The sequence below is a fragment of the Hemicordylus capensis genome, chromosome 6, assembly GCF_027244095.1.
Source record: "Hemicordylus capensis ecotype Gifberg chromosome 6, rHemCap1.1.pri, whole genome shotgun sequence".
NCBI lineage: Eukaryota > Metazoa > Chordata > Lepidosauria > Squamata > Cordylidae > Hemicordylus > Hemicordylus capensis.
The window spans coordinates 85,893,432-85,921,277 of NC_069662.1; the positions used below are offsets into that span (position 1 = coordinate 85,893,432).

At 41.6% G+C, this 27,846-nt stretch overlaps 1 protein-coding gene across 3 annotated transcripts in view; it reads left to right on the forward strand.

The window, feature by feature from the left end:
* The first annotated feature begins 18,294 nt into the window (after positions 1 to 18,294).
* GLI3 (GLI family zinc finger 3) overlaps positions 18,295 to 27,846 on the forward strand; it is a 376,435-nt gene continuing 366,883 nt past the window's right edge. For 2 of the 3 annotated variants that reach the window (XM_053264771.1, XM_053264773.1), the window contains exon 1: positions 18,295 to 18,411. The gene's annotated coding sequence lies outside the window, so the exon portion shown is untranslated. Of the gene's footprint in view, positions 18,412 to 18,952; positions 19,091 to 27,846 lie in introns of those variants that run through there. The other variant, XM_053264772.1, reaches the window with a different exon arrangement.

Sequence of the window (27,846 nt, forward strand, 5' to 3'; positions counted from 1 at the left end):
CACGCGTTGTGTGAAAAAGTACTTCCGTTTGTTGGTCCTAGACCTCCTGGCAATCAATTTCATGTGATGACCCCTGGTTCTAGTGTTGTGTGAGAGGGCAAAGAATTTCTCTCTCTCCATTTTCTCCACACCATGCATGATTTTATAGACCTCTATCATGTCTCCCCGCAGTCGTCTTTTTTCTAAACTAAAAAGCCCCAGGTGTTGTAGCCTTGCCTCATAAGAAAGGTGCTCTAGGCCCCTGATCATCTTGGTTGCCCTCTTCTGTACCTTCTCCAGTTCAACAATGTCCTTTTTGAGATGTGGTGACCAGAATTGTACACAGTACTCCAAGTGTGGTCGCACCATAGTTTTGTATAAGGGCATTATAATGTTAGCCGTTTTATTTTCAATCCCCTTCCTAATGATCCCTAGCATGGAATTTGCCTTTTTCACAGCTGCCGCACATTGAGTTGACACTTTCAACGAGCTGTCAACCACAACCACAAGATCCCTCTCCTGGTCAGTCACCGACAGCTTGGATCCCATCAGAATATACTTGAAGTTGGGGTTTTTTGTCCCAATGTGCATCACTTTACACTTGCTAACATTGAACTGCATTTGCCATTTTGTCACCCACTCCCCCAGTTTGGAGAGATCCTTTTGGAGCTGCTCACAATCCGTTTTGGATTTCACTACCCGGAAGAGTTTGGTATCATTTGCAAATTTGGCCACATCGCTGCTTACCACTGCTTCTAGATCATTTATGAATAAATTAAAAAGCAGCGGTCCCAGTACAGATCCCTGGGAGACCCCACTTCTTACTTCCCTCCATTGTGAAAACTCTCCATTTATACCTACCCTCTGTTTCCTTTCTTTCAACCAGTTAGCAATCCACACATTTACTTGTCCCCTTATCCCATGACCACTAAGTTTCCTCAGGAGTCTTTGATGAGGAACTTTGTCAAAAGCTTTTTGGAAGTCCAGGTAGACTATGTCAACTGGATCACCTTGATCCACGTACTCGTTGACACTCTCAAAGAAGTCCAAAAGGTTGGTGAGGCATTTTTCCTGTATGCATTTTTCCTGTATATTTTAAAAACTCTTGTTGGTTCAGTTGTGTTGCTTTTGAATTCAGGAAGCAATAAAATTTGGAGAGACATGTAGCTAGGATTAATTGGTATCTTGTTATGTTAAATAATAATGTCTTCACTGTACAGGGCACTTTACAAAATAACATTAGCAAAAAAGACACATCCCTGCCCTGATGAATTTACCATCTAAAGTTTAACAGTGGTAATGCTGCCATTTGGAAAACAGGACAGGTCTCTTATATCTTTAAGAGATGCACAAAATTTCCGCAGATGAAGCTTTTCTTCCCACTGCATGACAAGCTGCACCTGCTAAAATGTTCTCTTCTGTGCAAATCTTAAAGGTACAAAATACCTGTACTCTTTTCATGTGGCTGCCCTACATATAACAAATATAACATAGCAGAGGGCAAATTCTTGGGGGTTTTTTGTGAGGCTTCAGTGACCCCTTAACCATTGGCTATACTTGCCAAGCTTAGGATTTGAGGTTTAAATGGGTATAGAAGTTGTATACCCATTTATTTATTATATTTGTGCATCACCTCAAACTTGCGTGTCTGGGCATTTACAACACAAAACCAATTAAAACAAACATTAAAACAATTGAAAACTACAATTCTCGTTAAAAAGCTTGGGTGAATAAATGCATTTTAATATATATATTTGAAGCTATCAGAGATGAGGAGGCTCTTATTTCAGCAAGGAGTGCATTCCAAAGTCTCAGGATGGCAACAGAGAAGGCCCTTCCCTGTGTAGCCACCAGATGAGCTGGTGGCAACTGCAGATGGACCTCGCAGGATGATCTCAATGGGTGATGGGGTGCACCAAATGCCATCAATTGGCATATTATGGCTTCCCTCAAATAATTAAGATAATTGTAGTTTAATGGTCGTTCTGAGAATTCTTTGTTAGAGATCCCTAATCATTCCTCACAGAACTACTCTTTTTGGGAAACACATATTGAACCAAGGGTGCATTATTCTAGAGAGAAATGTGAATGGATTCTGCAAAGGCCCTGAACGTAACTCTTTTGATTGTGGCCTAGAGGTAGGCAAGTCAGTGGTTTAGCAGTAGTTGAGGCAGGCTATGAACATTGTTCTTTGCACTGAACAATGCTCAGAATGAGGATCCAGGCTGGAACCAGCAGTTACATCGGGCCATATAACTCATATAAGTTATATGATCCCTCTTCCAGCCATCTGTAGTGGTGGTGCTGCTCCAGCTGCAGCAGTAGCTTTATGTTAAGGGCGAGACAGATGCTACTATAACCAGAAATTGGGGATGGGCTATGGCTTACAGCTAGAGAACAGCTCAACAGTGATTTGAAATATGGGCTTGGGGGTGATCTGTGGTGATTTTAGAGAAGAAAGGATAAGAAATGGCTGTTTAAGGTTTGTTAAGTGACTCCGGCAGTCTAATAGATTTTTGTCATTTCCACCCCTCATAGAGGTTGCTGGCATTGGACTCTATGAGGTGATTTCTTTGTTTGCAATCTGTCTTTTGGGAAAACATTTTTTATAGTTCCATGCAGCATGCATCCTGATAGTTGAGCTGTGTTCTCTTGCTGGGACATGTATATTCCTGGTAGTGTATGTGTGACTCAATCCTGAGTTAATTGGAATCCTGTCCTCCAGTGTAGCTGGGGAGAGAGGCTAGGAAGGCAGTCATCTGGGGCTCCAGTGGAGCGATTGATAAGTAAGCTTAGATCTGATGTAGGGTGGCCAATATCAGTTGCCATGTCAAGCAACCACAATCAAATCCTTACACAAGATCACAGTTGTTTTCACCATGCAGACACTGGGGAATCAGGAACACACATGTATCCTCCTTCCATCTCATCACATTTGGGGGCATAACTACATTCACTGGACAATGAAAAGTGGCCTATAGGGTTCAGCCAAAGCTTCATTCTTTATGTCAACAGTAGGGGCAAGAACTTACATGAACATAGGTTCTTATAAAACCTAAGAGTTACACTGCCAGTGCTGTCCATTGTTGCTGTTTGCACTGGCAGTGTAATACTGGCATAATATAGTGCTATTGCGATGGTATTATTATTCTGGCATAAATCCACTAATAAGATGGCATTGTTAGTCAATAGATCCATTCACACGTTATGTTCAAAACTCATACAATGAGTGTACAGTGTGCTCCAGTACGGATCTGTTCACAGGTATAGTCATTCACAACACAGGTAAAATCATTCACATGTTAAGCTGAATGCAGGTACAGAAGTATACACCTTATATGTACAATTGTAGCGAACAAAAGCCTTTGTCTCAAAGCAAGTTCACATGAAGGAAATAAATGCTGAATCATCCCTGCTGAACTGCCTGGCTAGGCTTCTCCTACAACTATTTTGTAATTTCCACAGGTTCAAAATGTGGCCACCACCACCCCGTTTGTCTATAGAAACTCTTTGGACTTGGGGTGGGATAACCCAGAAGAAAACTCTATTAATTTGGCTCTTGGACAAGTACAAAAATCTTCCACATACAAGCCATTTCTCACCATTTCTCACATGGTGAGAAAACTGTATGTTTGAGGATGTGTTTGCATCAGAGAAGTCTCCCTTTGTGCCCCACCTTTCCGGAGTTAGAAATCAGAGGCTTGTAAAAAGAAAAGAACTAAAAAAAACAGTTTTATTCAATTACTACAGACTACTTCTGTCTGATGCTCTCTCAGCTTTTATATACAGTTAAGAATACTTAGTTGGATTACAAAAATAGGTTGTCTTAATGTATGCTTAAATGTTTACAGAAGCTTTTGCAATGTCCTAGGTGTATTGAGCATAGGCTAGTATTTCTTATTTCAATTATGTTGCCGGTAAACTATACTAGAACAGTATCCAGAATATGCAGAGGACACAGACAAAGAAGTATAGGTTTCTAACACAAAGTCTGACTAAACAAAATTTCCCCTAAATCAATCTTCCTGAAGCCAAAGACCTGGCTCCTTGCCTTGAATTCACCAAACTCCTGTTGAGAATTCAAGCTTCTTGCTCTTCTGTCTTTCAAGGACCTTCAGAGTTATTCTCCTGAAGCCAGCCTCCGTGGCCACATGCCCTCCTGTGCACCTCCAGTCTAGAACTTCTTCTAAGAAAGAACTCCCTTCTTCCTGGCAACAGCTCTCTAGGACATGCTGGATCAGGCCCAAGGCCCATCTAGTCCAGCATCCTGTTTCACACAGTGGCCCACCAGATGCTGCTGGAAGCCACAGGCAGGAGTTGAGGGCATGTCCTCTCACCTGCTGTTACTGCCCAGAAACTGGTACTCAGAGGCATCCTGCCTTTGAGGCTGGAGGTGGCCTTTAGCCCTCCAACTAGTAGCTGCTGATAGACCTCTCCTCCATAAAGTTATCCAAACCCCTCTTAAAGTCATCCAGGTTGTTAGCTGTCATCACATCTCGTGGCATAGAATTCCACAAGCTGATTGTGCGTTGTGTGAAAAAGTACTTCTGTTTGTTGGTCCTAGATTTCCCTGCAATCAATTTCATGGGATGACCTCTGGTTCTAGTGTTATGTGAGAGGGAGAAGAATTTCTCTCTATCCACGTTGTCCACACCATGCATGATTTTATAGACCTCTATCATGTCTCCCTGCAGTCATCTTTTTTCTAAACTAAAAAGCCCCAGGTGTTGTAGCCTTGCCTCATAAGGCTCTAGGCCCCTGATCATCTTGGCTGCCCTCTTCTGCACCTTTTCCAGTTCGACAATGTCCTTTTTGCATGTGGTGATCAGAATTGTCTGCAGTACTCTATGTGTGGCCGCACCATAGTTTTGTATAAGGGCATTATAATATTAGCCGTTTTATTTTCAATCCCCTTCCTCCCTAGCATGGAATTGGCCTTTTTCACAGCTGCCGCACATTGAGTCAACACTTTCAACAAGCTGTCCACCACGACCCCAAGATCCCTCTCCTGGTCAGTCACCAACAGCTCAGATCCCATCAGTGTATACTTGAAGTTGGAGTTCTTCGCCCCAATGTGCATCACTTTACACTTGCCAACATTGAACTGCATTTGCCACTTTGTCGCCCACTCCCCCAGTTTGGAGAGATCCTTTTGGAGCTCCTCACAATCTGTTTTGGATTTCACTACCTGAAAGAGTTTGGTATCATCTGCAAATTTGGCCACCTTGCTGCTTACCCCAACTTCTAGATCATTTATGAATATATTAAGAGGCACCAGTCCCAGGACAGATCCCTGGGGGACCCCACTTCTTACTTCCCTCCATTGTGAAAACTCTCCATTTATACCTACCCTCTGTTTCCTGTCTTCCAACCAGTTAGCAATCCACACATGTACTTGTCCCCTTATCACATGACCACTAAGTTTCCTCAGGAGTTTTTGATGAGGAACTTTGTCAAAAGCTTTTTAGAAGTCTAGATATACTATGTCAACTGAAGCACCTTGATCCACACACTTGTTGACACTCTCAAAGAACTCCAAAAGGTTTGTGAGGCAAGATTGACCTGGTGTGCAGGGCCAGGGCTGAGCCCTGGAGTTCACCAGACTGTCAGTCAAGACAGGGTTGCTGTAATGACCTGTGTTGGCTGACTGCTCAGCAACTGCAAAAACACTCTTTTCAGAGGGGAAGGGAGAGCTGACAAGCAGGAACAGAGGCAAGTGTAGTCACAAACATTGCAAGAAATCCGTACCAGAGATTCCACCATAATCAGGAACAGGGGTGAACACTAATCGTGGTCAGTCACAGCAAACAGGTCCAGATGTCCAGGTTGCTCACAGTAAGGGCTGGTCACCATGGACATTGTTTCCAGCTCAGACACAGCTTTCAGGCTGCTCTAAATAGGCAGTGTGCTGAGAATCCTGCCCAACTGCAGCTGAGCCTTGTCAGGGAGATGCATCTGGGTCTGAGCTGGAACACCTTTTCCTTCCGGCCAGCCTCTCCACCCTACGGCGTTCCTCCCTTTGAGCCTGTACTCTGTCTAAACATCACTGTTGAGGATCTGGGGCAGGCACTTCAACTTCAGCAGCCTCGGAGGCTTCATCAGGAGGAGGGAGGGAAGGAGGCAGAGGGTCCTACAGGCCTTTCAGCTCTGGCTCGGCTGAGTCGACCAGAGTTTCAGCCTGCTCCCCTTGCTCTGGGTTTTCATCTGAGGAATCATCCTCCACCCCCATGGGAGTCATCACAGTCCACTTCCTGTTAACTATTTAGAGGGAGGGAAGGCTGATCACTGCAATCATGCATCTGAACGGTCTGTATCCAAGCTCACTTTTAAAATAAACACAGGTCTGTTATAGCTGCTTCCCTCACAGATGCAAAGAAATCTTATGTAGATTTAACTAAAGGTCTATTCAGAAACAACTCCACTTTCTCCTTCCCCTCCCCTTTCCTTTCTGACTCCACCCCCACACTCGCTGCAAGATCCCCATTGGGACAAACTTTTAAAAATGTAAGATACTAAAAATGTAACCAAAAAATGTAAGATACTAGATAGAATACAATAGGTACAGTCATTCACACAAACACATGTACGAGTGTACAGACATCTGTACCATCATACAGCATAATATATGAATCAGGCTAGGTACAGACCTGTACACAGCTACAGTCATTCACATGTTATGCTGAATGCAGTTACAGAAGTACACTTCCAATCTGTACCATGCATTTGAAGGGCTTGTCTCATTTTTAAATGAACACAGGTACAGTCATTCGCGCAAACATGTGTATGAGTGTGCAGACATCTGCACACTTGTACAGCATAATGTCTGAACTGGATTAATGTGTCTGCATCATCTAATATGTTGTTTGAGATTGTAGAGATTTTATGTACTGTAACTCATTTCATCTATGATTTAAAAATCTATTTTGTTATGGTGTTTCTGTTCATAGGGCTTTTCTTTTATATTAATCTAATATGAAAATTGTTTGCATCCTTAATATTTCACAGGGTGGAACTACCAGCTCTGCATTTCCCTTGGAATAGTAATTAGAGAGTGGGAGGCATCTCCAAGGGAGAATTGCTGGACGGGATTAAGATGCTTAGCTCTTAGCCCATCTGCCAATTCTCCCCTACTAATCCCTGTACCCCTTCCACCAGTTAACATTATTTTTTTCTCCAGCCAGGTTACCAAACCACAAATATTACAATATATTTTAAACATTTATCTCCCCACTTTGAAAGTGGGTGTAGCGATCAAGCTGATGATCAAACCTGAAACATAGAACCATGTCCCGAACATATTTCTCACATTTTCATTCTACAGTCTCAATGTTCTGGAGAGTTTTCAAGAGTGTTACAAACATGGAATGCTCCACACAGGCCAGTTAAAGCAAAGGCTTCACTTTGCTTCTTCACACTGTTTCTAGATGGGTAAGAGAGATGAGAGCAAAGTTAGGAGGGAATGACAAACCTGCTCTAGGCATGATATTTTTGGTAATAAACTGCATTATTTTAAAATTCAAGCAATGGAAATAATGACATGAACTTTCTGGAACAGACATGAAAGATTGAGGAAGGTTCTTCCATCAACGGAGTCTTGCCAGTTTTCAGTCTGTTTTGCTGAAGGGCCTAGGACGTTCTAAGTTCCTGCAAAGTATTTCATTGTCGAGGTGATGAAACATTTACACTGTGTTTTAGTTGGCAACAGTCTTTGCCTCCCCTCCCTCCCTCATTTTGTTTGGCTTAATAGCCTGACCTATTCAGGCATAAACCACTAGAAAAATTTGTTTCTCCTCTTAAGATTTTTATACCTGTAATCCTGATCTGCTCAAGGTCGGTCTCCCCCCCCCCCCCATCACTAAAAGTCAAAACACACAGATTGGTTTAAATTTTAATTCAAAAGAACATAGTCATTAAACTGTGGTGGAAGGCATGTGCTTAAAAATATCTGGGACTGATCTGTTCCTGGATGGGAGACTGCCTGAGAAGGAACTCCATATACCCTGCTGTGAGCTCCCAGGAATAAGGTGGGATAGAAAATGTACTTTGTACAAAGACTTTGAAGGAAATTGTCTCATGATGGGAGAAACATGCAGTGTGAATGGGGCTCCACATTTGAGAACTCTGGACAGTGGTTTACAGTTTACATACAGTGCACTTGTATAGCGACTTCCTGCAGGATGAGCCATGGTTCAAACATGGATGCATAATGTTTGATTATTTAGCTGTGGGAGTAGCTGTATAGTTTCAGTGTGGCCACTTTTTCATATTCTAACATTATAAAGCATGGAAGTTCTATTCTTTATAAATTGACACAGAAGCCCTATTTACATGTTATGTTCAACACTTATATAACAAGTGTACCCTGTATACAGCAGGGGCATAGCCACCATTGTGCGTGGGGGTGGGGTTTCCAAAGAGCCCGGGCTGCTGTGCTCAGGGGCCACGCCTGGATCCCCAGCCACACTTTCTGCACCTGACATCAGATGCAGGGGCGTGGCACATTAGCATGCCCCATTGGCAAGTAAATTTTGGCCAGCACCGCATCCACAGCATGGTCGGAAGCACCTCTCCCTGCTTACAAAAGCATGGAGACACATTCCTGGCCAGGCTGGGAACCCAGTGCTGGCCGAAGCCTTTCAAAAATGGAGCCATGCAAAATTTACTTGCAAATGGGCCCTATTTGCTAACATGGCCACACCCCAGTGCGTCTGATATGAGATGCAGGGTGTGTGGCTGGGGCAGTGGGGGGCCGGCAGCGGTGAGCTGGAGAGGAGCTGGTGGTGTCCTTGATCCATAGGCGAAACTAGGGTGAGGCAGCCGGGGGGGGGGGCAGTGCCATGCTGCTCCCCACCCCCTCCCGAATTCACAAATTTTTATTTTTATTTTTCTTTAAAAAATTAACCTTTAGCCCCTTCAGGGGGCTTCCTAAAGGCCATGGTGGGGGGGGCATCTGCAAGGGTTCCCCCTCACCCCGCCGGCCTCTTATATCACCACCATGGCCCGTACCGGTCTGATTTTCAGGCCTCTTCAGGCCTACAAAGATCAGTGCGGTGGTCATTTTGGAGGACACTGCACATGCTCAGAAGGCCTCTGCAAGGCCTGGCAAGGTCTAGAACCTCACAGGGACCATTTGAGCATCTGCACATACTCTGCTGCTGCTGCACATACTCAAATGGCTGGTGCTGCACATACTCAAATGGCCTCTGCAAGGCCCTAGTCTAGTTTTCCCCCTGATCTAGGGAGTTGGAAGAATGCAAACTTGAACTTGGCAATGGATTCGAGCATTTAAAAAACAGATATAAATGGCATAAAAGTAAGTGAACAAAACATCCCTTAAAAAGACAATGTTGGTTTAATACCTTGTAAGCTGGCAAAACTGAAGGGTGCGGAGCAGCGGGGGGAGGCAAGGAATAAAATGGAAATATTCACTCGCATGCTGTTTAAGTCTCTATACAGAGCTCTATCTTTATCTGCATATTTGTCAAGCTATCTGATTATAAGGTTTGTGGGATTTCAAACTTGGAAAGTGCCTGCCCTTAACTTGTGTGGTGCTTAAAAAAACCCCCAAAACCTGCTGTAAGAATTCACACCCAGAAATGTTGCATTTGCAATGTATTGCCATCCCTGTGTTGTGCAGTCTTACCATACTGATAAATGTCTTGTCTTTTGAAATAACTGGTTAACGTGCTGCAAATTATTCCCTTCAATTTAGCTGAGTTGTACTCGGGTTTTTATTGCCTGTGCATCCCAAGTAGATTTGCTCAAGTTTCCTTGCCTTCTAAAGAAGTTATATTTTAGAATGTCTCCTTTAAAAAATCAATGCAACCCACTTTTTACTTTGAACACAATTGTTTTTAAAAGACACACTGAATAGTCATGCTTTGATTCTGGCACATGGAACCACAGCAATAAACATGCTTTCAGCTAATTAAAGGAGAGCAATGCTTCAGCTGTGCTAACCTCCCCCCCCCCCATGGAAGGGGCCAAAGATAACAAGGATCCATTCTGTTGCAGAAATCAGTTTCTGATTTCTGCAAAATCCACTACTCCATGGGTTGCTAACCCATGGGTGGTTGGCACCCTTGCTCTGGGCCACCCCAGCACCCCCCAAGTGCAGTTATGGGGCTGCTGAAACCTCCACTCTTCCCTATGGAGAAAAACCTTAAAGCCACTTGTGGGGTGCTGGGGTGGCCCAGAGTGAGTGGTGGTGTAGTGCACAGAGATTGCTAACCCATGGGGTACTGGGTTTTGTTGTTTCTGAGGTGTTCTGAGTGTACATTCTCTGGTAGCATATGAGATTTTCAATGACAAACCATGAATCCACTCTCATTGCTAACTGTAAAGACACATAAACTTCAAAAATCACTTAAAAACCAGTGCTTTGCCCAATTCCTTTCAAATAATTCTGATAGCTTTCTTGCCCCCCTTGGGAACTACCACCCACCACATTCCACTCTAGGACACCCCTTTGCCCCCGATGTGAAGCTATACATTTGCTGACACCTCCATGCTTCTTTATGGAGAAAAACCTTAAAGACGCGTAAACTTCAAAAATCACTTAAAAATCAGCGCTTTGCCCAATTCCTTTCAAATAATTCTGATAGCTTCCTTGCCCCATTTGGAACTACCACCCACCACACTCCACTCTAGGACACCCCTTTCCCCCCGACGTGAAGCTATACATTTGCTGCAATCCTCATTATTCCCTATGAGGAATTCAAAAATACTTTTAAAATTCACCAATAATCAGAGGAGTGTCCAATTGCCTTGGGGTTTTGTGGGTGGTAGGAACTCCTGGGTGCCTACCACCCACCTCAATTTTGTGCCCCTAGGTGCTCCACAATAGGGGATATGGGCTGGTTTGGATCCCATTATACCCTATGAGAAAAATGATTAAAAATATTTCAATATTCATAAAAAATCGTAGCAGTGTCCAATTGCTTTGGGGTTTGGGTGGTTGTTGGCACCCATGGGTGCTCCACAATAGGGAATAATGGGCTGGTTCGAGTCCCATTATATCCTATGAGGGGAAAAATAGATTTCAAAAATTCATTAAAAATCGCACGGATGTCTGATTGCTTTGGGGTTTGGGTGGCAGGTACCCATGGGTGCCAGCTACCACCCTACCCACTTTTGGAGGTTCAAACCAGTTCAAACCAGTTTGAACTGGTTCGAAACAGTTCAAATTTGAACTGAACCAGAGGGGGGTTCGAGCAAAACCAAAACCGAACCACCCCCTCCTGGTTCGAACCTGGTTCGAATTCGAACCAAACCGGGCCAACTGGTTTTATGCACATCCCTACTCACAATCACAAGGATTCAGTTGATGATGTGTTAAAGTTTTATTTATTGTATTTTTTAAATATTATTTTTAGGTTTTCGTTGCTGTATGGTTAAACTCTAAATCACCCTGAGATTCTATATGGGGTGGTATATAAATATGACAGATAAATAAATATAAATGGTGACAGCTAGAAAATTAACTAATTTTTTTAAAACGTTAACTTCAATTTTTTAAAAGAAGTTTAAAAAGAAAGAAAAATCTGGCTTTCCCAGAGGTTTTCCTGACCATTGGCTGTTTTCTAGATTGGGGGCTTTACTGCAGAAGTGATGTAAGTTAGTATGAAGTATATAAAGTGTGCATAAGCATAAATCTCTGTCAGCACAGGTCATATGAGCCACCTAATGGTGCAGTGTGGAAGTAACTTGCCTAGGGAGCAAAGGTTGCTGGTTTGAATCCCTGCTGGTATGTTTCCCAGACTATGGGAAACACCTATATTGGGCAGCAGCGATAGAGGAAGATGCTGAAAGGCCTCATCTCATACTGCGCAGGAGGAGGCAATGGTAAACCCTCCTCTATTCTACCAAAGAAAGCCAAATGGCTCTATGGTTGCCAGGAGTCAACACCGATTCGATGGCACAACTTTACTTTTTCTTTACAGGTCATACACACTGGTACCTTTTATTACGGTTCATTCCAGTTTTAGTTCCTTTGGTTCATTCGCAATAGGCTTCCTCTCATCCATCTCACCAATTTTTGGCCAATTTGGTTGTAGCGGAGGTGGGCTCTGTCTTCTGCTTCTGATTGGCACATTTATTTCTGCCCAGATAAAATGAGCACGTGTATATGTGTATTCTGTGGATATCGCTGCCAACTGTAATTTTCTGTCTTAAAAAAACCCGTTATTTTCCTGGTGTTCTTGTGTAAGAACTGCATGATAGACCACTGGGAAGCTGCAGCTACTCTAATGGAGCACTAACTCCAAACCACGTTTTGCGGTCTCACTGGGGGCAGCAGCTGCGATGGGGTTGGGGAGCTTCCCAATAGAATAGAAGTGCTTTCCAGTCTTTCTGTCACCTGGAGAATTGTTTAAACAAATTTCCAACAGTGGGGTTGTGCAAGAACACCAGAGCAATGGGAAGATCTGCCACATTGCTACCTCACTGAAAATGATATCTCATAGCATAGTAGAGCACCGTGCAGTTCCCCTCCCCTCTCCCCCAAGACACCATGGAACTGGTGAATTAATAAAAGGAAATGTTGCTCGGTTATTCTGATGTACTGGTGTTCTTGCACAAGGACACTGTGGGGAGTGCACACATGCATGTAAAAGGAAGACCATAAATTCTACCTCCCCAAGCATGCAAACTGGAAGGGAACATGGGCTTCCCACAACCCCTCCTCTTTTTTCTGTGTACTCAGCATTTCATCTCCCCTCTCCACCACATCCTCCCACTACAGAGCATGAAATCTGCTATGGATTTTGTAGAAGCTGGACTTTCCCGTTGTAGTGGACTGCTTTAGAGTGCTAGGACACCAGGATTTTTTAAAAAATCAGTATTAGATGGAACTATGGACTGGAAGTAGACTGCAGGGTACATGAAGGAAGTCTGTCCAGGAGTGAAATTGAGAGGGGTAATAGGCGGAGCCAATAATCCCCAAAATCACTCCCAGACAGGTAGCCACACCTGACACCTCCATCTCAGAGGTCTTTCCACACAAATGCTGCTGTTTCCCACACTACCATTTTCAACACTTTTTCAATGTACAATTTTTAAAAGGCACTTTTATTACGCATTAAAGGCCAGCCATCATGAAAAAAACCAAATAATGCCATTAGCTGTATGAAATATATGGTGCTGTTACCGTATTTAAGGTGCTATAAATTTCTCCTTCATCTGAACTCGCCCACAATCCTAATCGTAGTGAAGCAGGAATAGTCACCATCAGGAAAACACCTTGGACTTATTAGGAACATAGGAAACTGCCATATACCAAATCAGACCATTGGTCCATCTAGTTCAGTATTGTCTACAAACTGGCAGCAGCTTCTCCAAGGTTGCAGGCAGAGACAGGGAGTAGTGTGCCTTCCTGTGTAGCACCTCTTAAGAACTACAAGTCCCAGAGTATCTTAGTTCACACTGGCATTTTCTGTGCACTTAAAGAAGTCAACAGGGCAGCCATTTGGCTGCAGGAGAAGGAACAAGCAAGCAGGAACATTGATCTTAGTGTGGGAGCCATTGCTGATGCTAAATGTACAGGCCCCAGAAGATATGTAAGTAAACGAGATCTTTAACTGACAACTTTGTAAGAGATTTATGCCTGTGGAATAACAATTCTTTCAGCATTCTGGAAACTTTTAGATTAGTGCTAAGTTTATTTAACAACAATAATTTCCTATTAGAATATATGCATCCTGGTATTTCTTTAATGAAATATATATATATACAGGTGAAACTCGGAAAATTAGAATATTGTGCAAAAGTCCATTAATTTCAGTAATGCAAATTAAAAGGTGAAACTGATATATGAGACAGACGCATTACATGCAAAGCGAGATAAGTCAAGCCTTAATTTGTTATAATTGTGATGATCATGGCGTACAGCTCATGAAAACTCCAAATCCACAATCTCAGAAAATTAGAATATTTCATGGAACCAAGAAGACAAGGATTGAAGAATAGAACAATATTGGACCTCTGAAAAGTATAAGCATGCATATGTATTCAGTACTTGGTTTGGGCCCCTTTTGCAGCAATTACTGCCTCAATGCGGCGTGGCATGGATGCTATCAGCCTGTGGCACTGATGAGGTATTATGGAAGACCAGGATGCTTCATTAGTGGCCTTCAGCAATTCTGCATTGTTTGGTCTCATGTCTCTCATCCTTCTCTTGGCAATGCCCCATAGATTCTCTATGGGGTCAGGTCAGGCGAGTTTGCTGGCCAGTCAAGCACAGTACACTGTATACTTTTCAGAGGTCCGATATTGTTCTATTCTTCAATCCTTGTCTTCTTGGTAATATTCTAATTTTCTGAGATTGTGGATTGGGGGTTTTCATGAGCTGTACGCCATGATCATCACAATTATAACAAATTAAGACTTGACTTATTTCGCTTTGCATGTAATGTGTCTGTCTCATATATCAGTTTCACCTTTTAATTTGCATTACTGAAATTAATGAACTTTTGCACAATATTCTAATTTTCCGAGTTTCACCTGTATATATATATATATATATATATATATATATATATATATATATATGTATATATACGCTAAAAGTGCCTCTTTTAACATACATTTTAAGCATGTCCTTTTGAGTTCCATAGTCCTACCACCCTGCCCCTCCTCCCCCGGCAAGTGAAGAGTGATATTTTAAAAATGTCCTATACAGTATAACTTCAGGCAGTCTAGTCTTCCATACTTTCATGTGCAGCTTCATGTATTGAGGAGTTGTTGTTTTAATTGCTGACTTCCTTTCAGATAGTTAATGGGCCCCAAATGACTTTCTTGCCCACGGTCCCCAAAACCGTATGCCACCGCTGCTCACATACACAAACCATATAATTGAGCTGTCCAGAAAACACCTGGGATGGTATATAAATATTTGTTGTAGTTGTAGTAGCAGTAGCAGCAGCAGAACTTGTATTGTGAATCAAAGCCATATTGTCATGAGTTTACCTACTTTTGCTGGAGGCCACCATTGACATTGATTGTGTAGGGGGCAGGAGAAGCTCACGATGTGATGGGTCCCTACTTATACAATGATATCTGCTTTATGATATAACAGTGTGAAACTTGCTCATCCCTCTAGTGAAAGTAACACAGAGACCAGCTCTGAATGTGTGAACACTGACTTAGAGGTGAAGTAGTATGAAAATTCCATCAATGGCATATGATCTTTTCATATTTATTTTTATTATATACAAATTTTCTGATTAAAATCTTTTTTTAGTAAACTGCGAATGCATCATCAAAATATATGTACTCAGTCTTCCATGGTGATAAACATAACACACATACCAATCCTACAACTAAAAAAATCATTTATAAGTATTAATATCTATATTATATTGAGACTTCCAGTAATCAATAAAAGGCTGCCATTCAGTATAAAACTTAGGTTTATTCTGTCTCCCATCATGTAAATGAACACACTCTGTCAATTTAGTTAATTGTGCTATTTGCCACACTTTACCAATCTATTCTTTTATAGTAGGAAATCTTGAAGTCCTTCAATTAGTTGCAATGCTCATTTTGGCAGCTGCTAACAAATTTGATATTAAATATTTACACTGTACTGCTAATGAGTTAATATATTCTAACACTGTTATAGGGTCAAGAGTCACCTCAACTTTAGTCATTCTCTTTTATATTCAGTTGCATATGATCTTTATTTGCTTATTCACATATGCAACTTGATGCTTCAACCATAAGAACACACATGTATAATAAATTGACCTTTGATGACTGTCATCTGAATATATGTACTACTAGCCAACATCCAGACTAATGCTATGCTTGCAAAATGAATAAAGTTGTGCTAATGTAGGTAATTTGCATAGCTGTGTGAAGTTGTGAGGATGTTTGAAGTTGTACACTCTAAATATTGCTTAAAGGTTATCTGTAAAACATTAGTAAGAGGTTTCACAGCTGGAGGTATGCCATCTTGTTGCACAAGCACAAACATGTTTGCACTAGTGTGACACTAGTCTGGAATGGAAGCTCCTGACCCGCACATCTGACTAGTGCTACATTCTTGCAGTAGAGCAACATATTTGTGCAAATGCAGTATAAGTCTGGATGTTGGCCACTGTCCCTATTGAAAACCATAGTGTGGGGGACAGAGTGAAGTCCTGATCAGGATATGTTGTTGGTTAGGCCTGGGAATATGGTTGATTTAGGATCTCAATACATTATTAATCTTCCCTTTTGTTTTCTATGTTAAATGGAAAACAAAGGCTTTATACTGCACAATGTTATACTGCACAATGCAATTTTATGAAGGTATAAAATAAGGGGTAGATGGCTAACTACATTGTGTGAATGTACTTAATGAGAAATATTTCAGAACATATAGATGTCTAATAATTCCTAATTATGCAGTATGAAGCATTTAAACATTAATAGATTATACATGCTTCTTTATTTTTGTATCACTTCAAGGCTATACTTTGAATATAAACTAGATCTTGGTCAGTGGGATGTGTGACCTACTGAAATCAAGTTGATTTAAATATTTGAACTGATAAATTGTATCAGTTCAAGTATTATGAAGTATTCAAATATTATCAAGTATCAAGTAACATTATATAATATTTCATATGTTCCAAAATCATGCATTAAACATAATAATTAACATCAGATCTGCTTTGATTTAAAATCTAAAAACTTTTTTAGATTCCTGTGCACCTGGTATATTGTACAATGCTGAAACCTTGAATGGGTTTCACAGGGCTTTTTGCAGACAAGAGAATTTTTCTTTGTCCAGTGCAAGTGATACTAAGGATCTCCCCACCCTTCGCTATTTATGATGCAGGTGCTTAATTAGTAAAATTTGTTCTAAGAGTTAACTCATTATGTGTACTGTGAATATTTAAAGTGAACTGAGCTACGGGTGCATTCTCACAAACAAAAGATGAGAAAATAAACTTGTTTCTAGGCTGCATGACATTTGATTGCAGTCCAGGCTTACATGACCATATGATATGCTCATCTGTACAAAATAGCTCCCTAAACATTTCTCTTTTCTTTTTGGCATGCTTTAATGGTTAAGAAAGAAAGAAAAGTAGAATGTCAGGGAGAAGATGAGACTAGAACTCCTCTTGACATATAGAGCCTAGATGCTACTTTTCTGTGCGTGGGGCATTTATTTGGATGAAAAATTCAATCATGCATGGCTCCTGCACCTGCAGTCTAAAGCAGTTAATTTGGGTACATTTGTTTTAGATGCATGCTGCCCAACACCTCCCCACTTCATTAAATTGATTTCTTGACTGCTGTGCTGCCCAGGCTGCAAAAGCTGTTAGGTACAACACTAGACCCTGATATTCTGTATGTCCTTTCAGGGGCACTTCTCTGTGAAGGGAAAAAAAGACCAAAGGTGAGTCAGCTGCCAGAGTTCCATGCTTCTTCAGACATGAATGATTGCTTGAGGAGAGCCACAGGCTGCTAGGAGAAGACGGAATATCTCAAACAATTCAAATGACAGAAAGCGGGAAATTAAAATTACATAGATAATAAGAAAGGTCCGAAAGTATGTGCAAAGGTAAGTTGTGGATGAGAACACACACGCACACACTGTGTTACATATCGAATCTTCTCATATCGTGATTAGCTTGTTTCAAGATTCTTAAACAGCTGGGGCTGAGGAGGATGAAGGCAACTATGGGTGGGGGAAAAGTGGCGGGAAGCACTAAACCTGAACGAGGGGAAACTTGGGAGAGACAAGTATGGGACAACGTCTGGAAGTCATCGGGTAGGCGAGAGATGCCGGGCCTGAGAGTTGGAAGAGGGAAACGTCTGACAACAGGGCATCTCACTCCCCTCGCGGCCCCGCCCAGCTGTGGGTGTGGTTTTCTCTGTAGAGGCTGGAGGAGGGGGCATGGCGGGGGGGCTTGGCAGAGTTGCTGCTGGCCCGCAGCAGAAACCTCCATTCGGTCTCGTCTTGTCTCCAAAGTGAGGACCCCTTGGGCCTGCCCTGATCCCCTAGTTACGCCTTCTGAGTTTCGCCATTCCTCTCTTCCTCCTCCCGCCCTTTCCCTTTTTAAATGAAAGCGTTCAAAGCGACTAAGCCTTTGGTTTCCCTGCAAGCAGAAAGGAACTCCCCGTGCTAGCTAAGCGGGCAAGTGTTCAAGCAATAAGAGGAGGGAGGGAATCCCTTCTCTCCCCCCCCCCGCCCCACGTGGAGACGCGCTCAAAAAGTTGGGGAAGCAACTGCTCTAGTGGGCTTGCAAGCAGTAAAAATTGCTTTCTCCTGCTAGATCTTCTCCCCTCCCCTAATACCGAAAGGGGAGGCGGCGGCAGAAGAGGGAGGAAGGGGTGGTGGAGAAGAGGACGACGACAGCCCTGCAACATCTGTAAAACTTGGACGAGAGGAGGCGGCGGCGGCGGCAAAGGAAGCAGTAGAAAAGACAACTTTTCGAACACGTGAGTATGAGCGCTGAATGTTTTTATTTCCCTCCTCCTGTGGATTAAAAAAAAAAAGGAAACACATTGCGGGGGGAGGGCTGTTCTGAGGACAGAGGGGGAGGAAGTGGTGGCGGTGGAGCGGTTGATCCTTTTCTTGTGTGCAAGTTTTGATTTGAGAATTAACGTGGTAGATTTCTCCCCCCCACACCCTGCTTTTCCTTCCTTCCTTCCCCTTTTTGGTTGTTGTTGTTGAACCGAATCAGAGAAATGTCACTCAGGACGAGTGAGTCAGAAAGGATCGGATTACAGGGTCCCTAGAACTGATGTAAGATGTTGGTGGAGAAAAGAGAGAAATCCACATACACAAAAACGAGAGCGGGAGAGCTAGCACGCTCACTCTCTCTAAGAAAGGCAGAAATATAAAACAACACAAAACACACACAGAGAGAGCCTTCCTGCTCCTCCTCCCCAGCCCAATTCCTTCCTCTCTCCTCCTCCCTCTCCCACTTCCCACTCCAAAACAGAAGCAAAATGCCCTCATTCATCCTCGGGGATCGGTGTTGTTGAGAGTTGGTCGCAGAGGAGCAAACGATCGCATTGTGTGCAGCAGTGGCACGCGGGTGAGCGCCCTGATCTTTTTCTATGGGAAGTTTGGGGCTTCTCCTGACCTCAGCAGAAATAGCAGCGGCGGCAGCAGGTACGTAGTCCCGAGGTTTTGCGGAGGAGAAAAAAAGTTCTTTGTTCAACTTGGAGCGCGCTAGCATATGAAAAATAAGCCAGAGTGGATGTTTGGGGGTGGGCAGGAGAGAGAAGAGTCTCTCTTTTCTACGCATGATCTCTCATTTAATTGACTCTAAAAGATGGGGAGACCAGGAGAAGAGGGAGTTAAGAACTGGCCGCTCTTTTGGAAGTGAAATCTAACGTTACAGCCTTGTGTGCCCATTTACTTGGGAGCCAGCTCCATTGAACTCGATGGGACTTGCTAAATGTGAGACGGATTGGGTTGCCCAAGGACAAAAAGTGCGGGATATTTAACCCCCCTCTTCTTCCAACTCTCTCTCTTTTTACTTGAAATGTCTGCCCAGCTACACTCCGAGAGGATTTGGAGGCTTAGCGTCCCACAGTTCAGTTGAACTGCACATTTTGCAGGCTTGCTGCTGCAGCTCCTTGGCCGCTTCCAAAAAAAAAAAAAAAAAAAAAAAGAGAGAGAGAGGAAAAAATAGCACTTATTTTCTTGCCAGCAGTTTCTGTGGTGGCTGGAAGTTTTCCACATCTGGAAGGGTGGAAGCAAGTGATCGGATGTGGTACCTTTTGCTGTTATTTGTAGTGGTAGGAAGGATGCCCTTTCTGTCTCTTCTCTGCCTCTCTTTTGGTTTGATTCCTTTGATTGAAGGTTCTTGGGAAAAGAAGAGGGTGTGAAGAAAGATGGGATCAAAACTCCAAGTTTACAAAGGAAAGAAGCAAAAAAAACCCCAAACACACCTTGCTTTTGTAATGATTTCTGTTGTACAGTGAGGAAAAGATCCCATGGTAACTTCAAGGCTGGCTAGTTGATTTTGGCTTGAACCTTTCTAGCCTACTTCATCAGATACTTCAGTCTTTGCAATTTTCTGGCAAGATATAAACTAAAAACTCTGGACTTTAGTATTTTTCTGTTGTCCAGATTTTTCTTTATCTTGGTTTTTGGCTCCCTCTTCTAAACTTCATTTACTGGATGGCGAGAACTGTATGGCTGGACAGCTACATGAATCTCACCCAGCAGTTAACTTTCTCAAACTTGGAAAGAGAGCTGAAGGGAGCTTGGAAAAAGAGGCAGAGTAAATAGTTGCAACAAAGCAATTCAGATTAGACTCTTGGGCAAGTAAGCGCATCAAAAGAATCTTAAAAGGCTCAAGAAACCTATTTGTTTTGTTATGTTAGTGTAGCCCTTCAAAGTTGAGTTGTTCACAGTTGTAACTTTTCTGAGAGGCTTCCAATTGGGTATTGTCTGTTGTAAGCACCACGTGGGAAGAAGGGGGAAAACTAACCCCCTACCCCTGATTATTTGAATCCTCTGGTGTATTGTGTTGATCCCATCCTTTGGGTCTGGTGTTTGTGGCCTTCTGCCAGTTTATATGTAGAGATATTTATGTAAAACATTTTCTTGCTGCTCTTTGCCAGCTGTTCCACATTTTCCAGCTGCCACTTCAGTTTGAAATGATGGACCGTTCATGTCCCAGCTTAATGCAGCCTTTTTTTTGCCCAAGGTATGGATGGCTATCCATTTTGGCTAACTAACATGTTAAGAGTCCCAATAAACAAGCCAGCATTGGATAGCTGAGCATATCTTGATAACTCACCTCTTATGTGGGCATTACACTTGTAGTTCTTTTCCCCACTAGGCCTTGTCAGTTTTGAAGTTTGAGCTTGCAATTTTAATTTCATTTGCATGGGTCACAGAAAAACTCAGCTGTTTCCCAAATCTTTTGAAATATGTGGTTCATTACATTACCAACTCTTTTGAAAAGAAAGGAATTCAGTGTCTCTTTGCACCAACACAATAATTTGTTTGGATCCAGTGAACACTAAAGAGCTTCCAAGTCTTTTTTTTGAGGAGGGTGGGTGAGATAGGAAGGAGATAATTTTTTTTTGTTCTTAAGATTATTGGGTGGAATGCACCATAAGTAGCTATAACTGTTTGGAATATTTATGCAATTCCATTGTTAATTTGGAAAGGTGCCTTGGTGATTGATACCTATAATTGTTTCCTTTAGGCTCTTTATTAAAAATTAATTTGAATCTGACAGTTTATTAATTGCATATCTCAAGGATTATTTTGAGGGAAGAAGAATGCAGTGTTTAAAATGTAAAGAAATCTGAAGATGTGTGAAATACTTCCTTAACACCATACCATAGCTTACTTCAGGTTGTCTGTAAAATCTAACGGAGAATGACTTCAACTGTGCAGTTGTATAAAGTATTTCAAGAATGTATTAATGAGATGAAATATTGCTGGCAACACACTGGTTCATAATGACTTTTTAAAGGCTATTTTTCAGTTTAAATGTACAAAAATTAAGTAACATTGTACTGATTGTAAGAGGAAGCTACTTTTTTTGTTAAATAATATGGCTTCCATCTTCTGCAGGTTTGCTCAGAAGTAGGTCCCACTGAGATCAATGGGACTTACTTCTGACAGAGCAAGTGTTTGTAGAAGCTTGCAGCTTATATGATTATTACACTATGTTCCTAACCACACACTTACTAAGAAACAAATTCCAGTGAAATCAGTGGGATAGATTTTATTTTGAAGTAAATATGTTTGGTGTTAGGGTCATGAACATCTAATAAGTAACACAAAAGAGTGGATGTAATTCTTAAAAGGAAAAAAAGCCCAAGTAGAGAGTAAATATTCTAAGGTTGTGTGCGCGCACACAATCTGAGTCGCATCACTGCATACGCTAATCAGTATAGCTTTGTCTGTGTAACAAACACTAAACCACAGAAGATATGACGAGTATTATTTTGACAAATTTTTGCATGAAATTTTGTCATGTTAGCCAGCACAAAGTGGGAAGTCTGTGGAAAAGTCAAAGTCTGAAATGAAAATGGTTTGTAATTAACACAGACATCTTATATTGTTCTGAGGAATTTTATTTTGGATTAGATGTATTAGTACAGAGACAGAGTTCTCTCTGTGCAAAATGCTAATCAAGCTCAGCTTTTATTTGAAACAAAATAATCAAAGTACTTGCTTCGAAGGCTGAAAAGTTTAAAATACGTCTGGGGAGGGGCCAACTTTCTGCTAAAGCCAGTGGCTAATATTGATTCCAGTGAAGTATGGATGCCCTTCTTGGCTTTGATTATGATTTATCTTTTTATAGCACTTTTAGTAATAAGTTCTACCATTCTTATCTTATTTCTCTCTCTTACTTGTAATCATTTGTAACAACTTGCACACATCACAGTTTCACTCTATACCCTGCAAAGGTGTTTATTTGATGTTAGAAGGCATTTTAGAAAACTTTTCCACAATTTCCCTCCGAGTAAAGCATCTGATGTTTATTAAACATGGGGATCTGTTCTGTTAAGGGGGAGGCCTGAGAGTTATGAAAGGAAACGGTTTAATGGCCATTGTTGCGTGCACTCCGGCGTGAGGAGACAGTAATGTACTAAGAAGAAGCAGACTCGAAGCAAGAGTGAATCAATGAGTCATGAAATCCTCAGGAAGACCTTAGTAATGGAATGTTAATGCTTTTAGACTATAGTAGATTATCTCAAAAGTCGGGAGTTTTCTTCTATTTGCAATTGTGGCAAATCCTCTCAGCTAAAGAGATACTTTGAAGAAGGCTTTCCTATGGCTGGCTCTCATATTCTGCAGTTTATTTGAATAGTTATGAAGAAGTTAAGGCATATTTTATCTGACCCGTTTGCAGTAAGGAATTAAGATGCTAAAGTCACCTAGAGAGCCTTTTGTAAAATAAGAACAAAAGATTCAGCTCCAATAATTATTTCAAGTGGCCTTTTAATCAAAATGTTTCTAAAGCATGCCCCTACACCCTTCTTTCTTTCCCCTCTGTTTTCTACGTTGTAATTGATTTGTTCTAGTTTAAAAACCAAATAAAGGGAGATGGAATAAACAAAAGGGGGGATGCTGCAAAACTTTGTTTCAAGTTCTCTCTGCGTATTTCCCTCATCTTTACTTTTATTTGATAGGTCTGTGAAATAGAGCTGTAGACTGGCAAAGACTTTAAATGAAATTTCACACTTTGATGATTTTTTTTCAACTTTGATATATTGACAGCAAAAGGAGCTGCAAAGCTTTTATATAACTTGAGCAGTAACGCCAAGCAGCAGTCAAACGTCTCTCTGCATTTGTGTTTAACTGCAGAAGAAAAACATGTCCATGGGCAGTTGAGGTTCTTATCAACTCCCTAATCCCAGATCCCAGCAAACCTTGAGGGCATGCCTCAGATCTTGCTGAAATCATTGTAGACTCTCTCACAGTTTGCAGATTAAATATGCTATGTGTTCCTGGCTCCAACAACAGTTTTATGAGCTTACTAAGCTTCCTGTTTTAAGATCTCCTTTTTTCCTGAAGTTTTTAGGAGCTGCTAAAGGCAATGCTGTCTGGTCTAAGTGGCTCTTGTTAATTTAGAGACACTTCAAATATTTTCTTCTATCTGTAAAAATAGCCCAAATTGTTATTTTTAAATTGGAAGGCTATTTGCATTGAAACAAAAACTACAGCAAAAAAGAACCTCCAATGCCCCCCCTCAATTTTTTTTTTAAAAGAGAGATGCTGTTGCCCTCTGACATTGATAATGGGGATGGGGGTGTCACAGCATTTCAAAGTTTTACAAGGAACTTGATTTTTTAAAATAATGATTAGTCTTTAAAAAAAAACCCCAACTGAGACATTTTCTGTTGACATTCCAATAGTTAAGCAGAATCTAGCTCCTGATTACTGCATACATTATCTTATAGGTCCCAAAAGACCTATTTCCCCCCCACCTTGCCAAAAAGGCTGCTTCACTACCACAACCAGAGAAAGCAAACTGTAATAATTAATTCACACAGTTTTAAACTGAGCATATTTTACATACTCACCCACTCAGCTTCTTGAATCAGGAAAAGGCTGTATATTCTATCCTGATTTTGAATTTTAGTTTTCCCATAACTAATAAATAGTTAACTCCCAGGTTTCATTCCCTGCAATCATGTTTATGTATTTAGTGTAAGAGTGGTTCATTAAAAGAAGGAAAATACCTATATCATTGTTCAACAACATGTGTCAAGTTATTCCCAAGGGAACTTGAGCCAATTTTGTGCTTAAAGGTTATTCAGTGAATGAAATTGTGAAAGCCCATTTGTCAAGGTACTGCATGGTTTCTCTTAGTTTTCAATCCCCAAATTCATTGTCTTCCAGGCCCAGTCATTAGTCATCAGTGTATTAGTGATGCCTTCAGGCAATGCTGCCCAGCACTTCTTCACACCACTATAGCTCTAAAAGTATACTCTGCCGACTTGTAGAATTACTGCTGTGATTTCCAGTTGGCTAGGTTCTGAGGTAAGTCCCCTCCTTGCCTTCTAGTTCAGTCACTAAGCCCCTGCTTTCTTTCGAAGACTGCCTTCTGCAGAGATTTGGAGGAGAGAGGCCGGAAGGGTTAGGGTTTTTCTTAAGGGCTTTGTTGGCTTCATCCTGTGGGTTTCTTGTGGCATGAACTATACATAATTGTTGCACTAACCTTAAAGTGCAAGTAGATTGCCAAGATAAGGCATACTATGCTCTTTTTAGTTTTGTTGTTGCTTATAATACTTTATTTCAGTATAGTCCATTTGTTTTAGCAATTAGCTTTAGAGTTAAAATTCTGGGTTTTTTTTGTCTATACGGTTTCCAAATACATGGAGACCTCTACATATATACTGTACTTGAAAGTTACAGTTACATTGAATTGAATGGGACCTTCTGATAATAAGTATACTTAAAACTGGAACCATTAGGCTATAATCTGATGTGCCCTTGCTTGGGAATAAGTCTCATTGACTTAATTCCAAGTAGATGTCTTTGATTTATGCTGCTGTCCTATGCACACTATTTTGGCTAGTAACTAACCTGGCCATGTGGGTTAGTGTTGACATTTTCTAACTTTATAGCTCAGTGAGAATGTCCCCCTTTTAGAAGGAGAAGATAATTGGATTGGAGGATAATTTCTATTTCAGCAAAGCAGAGTTCTCCTGTGTTTCCTCCTCCTACTTCAGTACTGCAAAAAAAAGGCGGGGGGGTGGGGGAAGGAAAAAAAAGACAAAACATCAACTCTGTAAATGTTCTGATATCTGTTTTACAACAAGACAAGTGTAAAGCCTGAAATGAAGTTTAAAAGCTGGAAGGAAAGGACTTTATGAAGTATATACTTTTACAGTTTAAGTTCTTTTTGGTGTGTAAAGTGTGCCATGCTCTTTCCTGGAAAGGTGCAAAACATCTGGGTTTGCTTAGCATGTAAAACTGTGTTCCATTTTTAAACAAAGTATGTTGAGCAGACAGATGGAATTCCAGAAGTTGAACCCGATGACTCTAAACACCAGCCTTCCAAGAAGTCTTATGTTTAACATTTTGATTGGTGAAAGGTGCTGTGATTTACATATGCTAAATGGAAATGAGCAGGTCTTGTGTAAGCTGTAGTAATGTCACAGTTGTGTTTCAGTCTATTGTATGCTAACTATATTCTTCACTGAGCTCTGTTGCTTGACACTGAGAGATTTGAATTTCAGTGTAATTGAGGCCGATGCCATCAAGCAATACATCAATGAGAATGGAAAATAAGCCATAAGAAACTCCTTGTACCAGTGGGATTCAGCAGTTAGTAGTACAAGGGGCAGGAGATGTCTGTGGCATGTTATAGCTTTAGTGGCTTTTTTCTTGGTTGAACCAATGAAATGGGAAACAAACCAAAAACTACTACAGGTGTCTGTAGAGTATTTACTACCCTGTTGTGGAGAGAGTTCAGGGAAGGACTTCTCTCACCAATATCCTTTCCATCAATAACTTTGCCACGAACATTTATAGTACTAACAATAGTATCAGCAGGAGAAATCCTAAGGTTTGATATCAGCTGGAGATGCTGATTGTCGTCGTCTTCCTGGGCATTTTCTCATCCTTTGAGTGACCAAGGTTATCAAAGAGTTGGTTTCTAATAGGAATATGTTTCTGCCTTTTTAAAAAGAAACTTGTAATGCATAAGGAGAATGTGAACAGTGACACAGGATAATCACTAAGAATGCATTTCATCTATCTTTTTGCCCCCAACAGGATGGATGTTTTCCTTCTTCACACCAATGCTTATGGCAAATTCTGTTCTCCTCCCTCCGCCCCCAAATTATTTGTTTGTTTGTTTGTTTATTTAATTGCATTTCTATATCACCTAGTATAGGAATCTCTAGGCAGTGTACAGATTAAAACATAATCTAACACAAAACATTTAAAATTCATCAAAACAGATAAAAATCACAATAGATAAAATGCATTAAAATTTAAAATTTCAATTAAAAGCCTGGGAAAACAGGCACATCTTCAAGGTCCTCCTAAAAGCAAACAGAGAATGATATGCTCTTATTTCAGCAGGGAGCAAGTTCCAAAGTCCTGGGGCAGCCACAGAGAAGGCCCGGTCTCAAGTTGTCACCAAACGAGTTGGTGGCAACCATAACTGGACCTCCCCAGATGATCTTAATAGGTGACAAGATTCATGACAGAAGGAGCTCTTTTAAGTACCTTGGACCTAAGCCATTAAGGGCCTTATAGATAGTAACCAGCACTTTGTATTTCATTCAGTAACATATCGGCAGCCAGTGCAGTTCTTTTAGAATCGGTGTTATATGGTGCCTTCAGGTAAACCCAGAGACAAATCTGGCTGCCGCATTCTGTATCAATTGTAGTTTCCGAACGATGTACAAAGGCAGCCCCACATAGTGTATTAGAGTAGTCAAGCCTAGAGGTTACCAGCATATGTACCACCGTTACAAGGTCATTTGTTTCCAGAAATGGACGTACCTGGTCATCCAAAGCTGATAAAAACACTCATAAGAACAGCCATGCTGGACTGGGCCCAAGGCCCATCCAGTCCAGCATCCTGTTTCACACCGTGGCCCATCAGATGCCACTCGAAGCCTACAGCAGGAGTTGAGGGCGTGCCTTCTCTCCTGCTGTTACTCCCCTGCAACTGGCACTCAGAGGCATCTTACCTTTGAGGCTGGAGGTGGCCCTCCGACTAGTAGCCATTGACAGACCTCTTCCCCATGAAGTTATCCAAGCCCCTCTTGGCCACTCCTGGCCACAGCCTCAACCTGAGAAACCAGGGAGAGTTTGGGATCCATGAGCACTCCACGACGATGAACCTGATCTTTTAGTGTGAGTTTAACCTGATCCAAAACAGGCAGATCTAAACCATCTCTCGGATCCTGACCCCCTACAGACAGTACCTCCGTCTTGTTAGGATTCAACTTCAGTTTGTTATCTCTCATCCAGCCCAATATCGCCTCCAGGCAGGCACTTGGTGGGGGGGCGGTCATGCCATTTCCTGATGAAGTTGGTATGGAGAAATAAAAATAATGCCAAATTATGCCATTATAAATATTGCAAAGCAGGATAGCTTTCTAGGGATTCTTCAGGTGACACCAGAGAATTTAGATAGGGGAGAAACTGTTAACAAACAGCTTTTGAATTTGGGTTATAGATATTTACTGTCTTTTATAGCCTGCAGTGATAGAAGTCATAATCTTGCTCTCTTTGCTTAAATGAGCATGCACCATCAAGAGTCAACTCCATCAACAGCACCATGAAGAGCCAGCGTGGTGTAGTGGTTAGAGTGCTGGACTAGGACTGGGGAGACCCGAGTTCAAATCCCCATTCAGCCATGAAACTAGCTGGGTGACTCTGGGCCAGTCACTTCTCTCTCAGCCTAACCTACTTCACAGGGT